The sequence below is a fragment of the Prionailurus bengalensis genome, chromosome C1 (assembly GCF_016509475.1).
Source record: "Prionailurus bengalensis isolate Pbe53 chromosome C1, Fcat_Pben_1.1_paternal_pri, whole genome shotgun sequence".
In the NCBI taxonomy this organism is placed as follows: Eukaryota; Metazoa; Chordata; class Mammalia; order Carnivora; family Felidae; genus Prionailurus; species Prionailurus bengalensis.
The window spans coordinates 80,758,768-80,764,743 of record NC_057345.1 but is presented as its reverse complement, the minus strand read 5'-3'; the positions used below and the strand labels follow the sequence as shown (position 1 = coordinate 80,764,743).

The following is a 5,976-nucleotide window of genomic DNA, read 5'->3' as shown; positions in this document are numbered from 1 at the left end:
CCCGTGTCAGGCTCTGTGCTGACAGCTCAGAACCTGGAGCCTGCTTCGGATTCTGTGTCTCTCTCTCTGCCTCTTTTCCGCTGTGCGCTCTCTCTCTCAAAAATAAATAAATAAACATTAAAAAAAAAAAAGTCTTAACAAAGAATAAACATTAAAAAAAAAAGTCTTAACAAAAACTAATTGACTTGCTCAAGTTCACCCAGTGGAAGCGTCACATTGAGGATTCAAACCCAGATCTGTATGATTTCAAAACCTTATCACTTAACTTCAATTCCACACTGTCTCTGGACAGGCCGACAGCCCTTGCTTTGCCTTCATATAATTCAGAAGGGTGCTTTCCCCCAAGGCTCCTTGCCCAATCCTGGCTTGTCTTCCTTGGGAGACCATAGGAGGAGCTCGGGTCTCCCGGAGGCCGCCCCTCGGTCGAGGGCCACAGTCTGGCCCTCACTGTGGACGTTGCCTGGGCTTGGACAGGACCTGCCCATGTGTTAATTCTCAAGGGGATGTGTCCACAGAACTACATGTTCTTCGTTTCATCTCCCCACCCACCCTGCCAGGAAGAAAAAAAAAAAAAAGTACAGAGAGCCTTTCGTTTGTTCCTGAAGTAATACTCATGGGTATTTTTTTTTTTTTCCATTCAAAAATCCTTTTCTCTGTTTCTCCAATTGCTAAGGTAAATGAGATAATAATCTAAAACACATGGAAAGATGTAGGGGGGAGGGAAGTGAGAAAACTCTCACTTGCCACCCATGCGGCTTTCCGAGGCCGCTTCACCCACCCGGCCTTGACTCACTGGGGACGTCACCGGCCTCCTGGTGGACCCGGGGATGACACACCTGGCAGGCCTGGCCAATGTCCTTATAAGGCAGATGCTGTGCTGGGCGCCGGCTGCTTCTCTGGCCTGCGTTTCGGTAGGGCTATGAGGCAACCGCCTGGGCCTGGGAAGGGTGGGGGAACAGCCTGCTCCTGACTCTCTGGAGCCCCAGTCTGGCAGCCCTACTTCCTTTTCTGTCGGTTTGAATGTGAGAAATCTGACTCCAGGAGGCCCGTAAGGATGAGCCAATGATTTCCATGCTACGCATGCAGCAGCACGTTCTGGGTCGCTGCTGTGTGCCAGGCTCACGAACCCCGTGGGGTTACCGCTTACAGAAAGGGAAGAGATCTAGTTGCAGTGCTGAGCGTCAGGCTGTCCAGGATCTGACATTACCGTTTCTCTTTTTAATGTCTGTGAGGCACTCAAGGTCCATCCGTCCCAGAACTTGGGAAGGGAGGGTAGGATAGGGTAGAGACGTAGAACATTTAAAGTCATACATACCAAGCACAGGGCTTTACCTATGTTTCCCCATCTAATCCTTGAGGTGACCTATGAAGTAGGTGTTTGGGGTTATAGCGGAAAGTTTCCCCGAAATGTCTACTCTGGTTTATCTTGCTTGTCTGGAGATTCCGAAGTCAGCCAGGAGGAGACTATTGGATTATTTACATTCTAACTTCAAAGGGTGATTTTTTTTTTAATGTTTGTTTATTTTGAGAGAGAGAGTGCAGGGGAGGGGCAGGGAGAGAGAAAGAGAGGGAGAGAGAGAACCCCAAGCAGGCTCTGCACTGGCAGCACAGAGCCCGACACGGGGCTCTATCTTGTGAACTGTGAGACCATGACCTGAGCTGAAATTAAGAATCAGACGCTTAACCGACTGAGCCACCCAGGCACCCCTCAAAGGGTGTTTTCTATTTCAACCTTAATACTTACAGCTTGGAAGTGTCACTGGGGTTTCCTTCTGGCAGTTGCTCGATCCCCTCTGCGGGTTACAGCCGCCAGGAATCCTGGAACCCAAACACCTTGCTGATCTCTGACTCCACACACCTCCTTACTCCATCGAGAGAGGAGATGCCCTTCCCCCACCGCCACCCCTGCACTTCCTACAGCTTAATCCCTGGGCTAATGGTTCACGCTCCATGCCACCTCCTTCATTCTGTCTGCTCGGGGTCCAGCTTCTTTGCTGGGTCAAAGACACAGGGTCACGGTGACGTCAGGAGGTTTCCTAGAGCTTCGCCTTTGGAGAAGAGATGATGCAGTCCCAAACGTCTCTGTGACCCAGACTAGATAATTCCTCCTGTGGCGCCTGCTTTCCTATCTCCTCTTTTATAGCTCCTAGGACACGGTTCTCTCTTGGACAACCCAGAGGAAATTCCACCGGGACAACTGGAAGCATATTTAGATGGCTTCTCCAGGTCTGAAATGTCAGCCTCCCTCCCGTCCGCAAGTTCCCCTCCTCGTCTCCCTCCACCTTCTTGCTGCCTCCGCTTCGGCCACATCGGTCTTCTTGCCGTTCCATAAACTCACGCAAGGCGAGGGTTGCCAGATAAAGCAAGAGGATTCCCAGTTAAGTTTAAATTTCAGATCAACAACAAATATTTATTTTAGTATGAATATGTCTCAAACTGTTTACCTGAAACTTAAATTTAACAGGTGCCCAATTTTTCCTTATTTCTTTATATCATTATTTCTTTATATCATTATTACTATTATTTTGCTAAATCTGGAGATAATGCCAAGCTCCTTCCTGTCACTGGGATGTTCTTCCCCTGACAGCGGTGTGACTTCCTCCTTGCCAGACTCTGGTTTCTGCCCAAAAGCCTCTTCTTTAGGGAGAGCTTCCCTGACCCCACATCTCAAAGAGCAGCAGCGCCCCATCCTTCTCTATCCCACCTCATCTCGCCCTATTTCCCCCACAGCCTTCTCCCTGACTTTACCTTGTACATGGGCTCATGGTTATATCTCCACTAGCATGATCACCTTGTGAAGTCAGGGGTTCTTGTCTGTTTTGTTCGCTGCCACTTCCCCAGTGTCTAGAACGGAGCTCGGCACAGGATAGTCGCCCGAAACCATGTGTTGAACAAATAGATCGTTTGCATGACCAAAAGAGACGGATTTTGAGTTTCCAGGTCAGCCCAAGAAAGAGACCCTGAGATAAGGGGGAGAAAGAGGGGACGGAGAGCCAGAGGATGAATGAAGAGACGGGTGGGTTCAGACTCGTGTAGGACTCCTCACAGGCTGCTGAAATGCATTCGCACGGGAGGTGGGGGTGGGGGAGCAGTACAATGTAGACGTTCAGAACTTGGGCTGTACTACACAGACCCCAGATAGGACTCTGGGCTCCACTGCTAACCAGCAGTAAGGCTTTAAGCACTGAATGAAACTCTAGGCCTCAGTTTCCCTACCTGTTAGATGGGCATAACAGTATCACCTACATCATAGAGCAGCCGGGAGGCGTAAATGAGGTAGTGTGCAAAGCACTCAACACGACGTCTGACACCTGCAAGCTTGTAGGAGAAGACAGCTGTGAATGTTACTTCCGTACACAGCCTCGTTCCTCCCATCATGAAATTTACCCAGCCGTGGCCCCTTCAATTTTTACTGACTCTCAGAGCATTTTTCAAAAAGAAATGTCTTTTTCTATTTGTTCTTATTTGGTAATCATGGCAGGACATTTACGGTGTCCCGACAGTGATTAGAGGATAGCAAGCTAAGTGTGCTGGGGGCACCAAGGCCAGGGGCACTGTTCTGCCAGCTAAGCGACTGATTCCAGCCACTGCGAGGGAATAAGTCACTGCACCTGGGGGCTTGGAGGCTTCTAGGAAAAAGTTGAAGCGGCAAGTGTTAAACCTGGGATGTAAAGGGCCCATGTCACTGAGCAGACAGGACAGGGCATGGCTGTGACTGCAGAAGCCAGTCTCTCCTTGACCTGTGCTGTCTCTGTGACCCTGTGCATCCCTTAGCCACTCGGCCTCACATTCTTCCTGTGGAAAATGGGATGATATTTCCTGGTCTGTCTTCCTCGCAGGTTTGGATGACCATGAAATGAAAGCTGCATGACCAAGAGTTTTGGCAACCCTACATGACTACATAAAGCCCGGGGTCACCATGATGTCATCAGCATTGTCTGCAGGGGGGAGGGGTCCTGATCGGCTGACTGTGGATCACCGGCTCCAGGAAGGGGGTCCTCGTGGACATCTCAGTGTCCCCCACACCCTGCACTTCACAGACACACACCCTCTTCCCGGCGCCAGGACAAATCCCACTCAGAGATGTGTCCCCATGGGGTTAAAACGACACGAGGCCCTCATACCAGGGAGCTCCGCCACCGCATCCCCAGGTCAGGCCAGCGGGTGTGTGTCTGCCAGATGTGCAAAGGCAGGAAATCAGCCCCGGCTCTGAGTAAACATCTCTGCTCTTGGCCGTATTACTAATTGGCTATGCTCTCCTAGGATTGGACACATACATGAAAAGTCCCACGGTCCCTGCCACCAACCCTCGAGACAGACAGCAGGCTCCAGCCCCTCTCTTATCCCAGGCTCAGCAGTTCTGGATACTTCTTGGGTAGCAGCACTGTCCAGGGACGAGATGATGCATCCTGAGGCAGACAGGCAGGGCCAGGATGTCCTGGCGCCTGTGTCCTTAGCCTGTGGTCCGGGGACCTCCCCAGCCTGTAAAGCCGAGTCACGTCTGAGAAGGAACTTGGTTTTCTCTCATTTGGATATTCATTGGCCAGACTTGTGTCCACACTGCAGCTGGTAGGGTCCCTGCCTCAGGTGTTGCAACTTCATGCATTAATGAGGCAAATATTAACCAAATGCCTACCGCACTATGTATTAGACGCCAGGAAGACATCAGTGAGCAAAACAGATTTTGAATTTCCCTTTCTTCATGGGACTTACGTTCTCATGGTGTGGGGTGAGGTACAGAAAAGAATCAGTAGCTATGTTGCGAGGTATCTTAAATGATAAATGATGTGGAAGTTAGTAGGATCTGGAGGGTGGGGTGCTGCAAGGTGGAGGGGGCAGGGAATTTCACCTTAACTAGGGAGCTCCAGGAAGGCTCATGGAGAAGGTGCCACCAGAGCTGATATAGGAGGTGAGCATCAGGAAAGGAACATTCTAGTCAGGGGGAACAGCCAGGGCAGAGAGTGACACCTTGGCCACCACCTGGTGTGTTTGAGGAACAAGGGGACCCGTGGCGTGAGACCGGTGAGTCAGGGAAGTAGTAATTAGGGAGACCAGCAGGCCAGGTGTGGAGTCGTCCTGGCAAGTCATAACAGGAGGAGAGTGGCTCCAAACCAGCTGGTGATAAGGGCTGGCTTTCGTTTGGGTCCTTGAAGCCCTTATAGTTTAGGAATGTCTTCTTTAAGGAAGAAATAAAATAAAATTACAAATATGAAATTAAAGCACAGGGTTTTGGAAAGGCAAGCAAGGGACCCTGAAGCTTGGACTCCTTAGCTTCCTGCTGATGAAGCAGAGGACGTGGGGCCTGGGCTTGGGATCACCCCAGAGCATCCCACTCACCCCAAGGTAGCATCCCTCCCACCCCCCTTTCCTCCCCTACAGTGCTGCCCTTCTGTGACTTTTTCCCATTCCAGACTTACTGGCCTTCCATGTCAACCAGAGATTGCCTACATAGAAATCGGGACAGAGAGGAGTCGAGTCCACAGCGTGTCCCAGCCTGGCCAGCCCACAGGGACAACACCAATAGTGAGGGTAGGCACATAAGTCCCTCCTCAGAGGTGAAGGACTCTCTTCTCCAAAGAGAACATTTCTCTGATTTTAGTGGTTCTGCCCCCACCCAGGAAGAGAAATCAGGAGGACAAGGCATACACCCAGAAAGGAGGCTGGGGGTCCCCCTCCAGGCCCCCCACTGTGAGCTTTCGGGGTGGCAGGGAGGGGCCGGGCCCCATAGACCTGAGCGTGGGACTCTCTTGAGCTGGCTGCATGAGCCCCACCCCAGGGGCCCAGAGTCTGCTTTGGAAAGCTGGAAGGGGCCGGGGGGCCGAGTGGAGCAGGCCGGAGAGGTAAGGGCAGGCATTATGTACAGTCCTCACTACCTTACCAGAGGCAGGGAAGCAGCGTGAAGACCAACAGCCTTTCTTACTTACTTCCACAAGATGTGGCTGCTGAGGGGCCTCGTATGCCTTGCTTTCTTCCCCC

General features: G+C 51.4%; 1 long non-coding RNA gene across 1 annotated transcript; it reads left to right on the top strand.

Moving 5' to 3' along the window:
• Positions 1 to 3,374: 3,374 nt before the first annotated feature.
• Positions 3,375 to 4,672, top strand: LOC122480802. Its single transcript, XR_006296664.1, has 2 exons — positions 3,375 to 4,151; positions 4,264 to 4,672. It is a non-coding gene; the product is annotated as an uncharacterized LOC122480802 (long non-coding RNA).
• Positions 4,673 to 5,976: the final 1,304 nt, after the last annotated feature.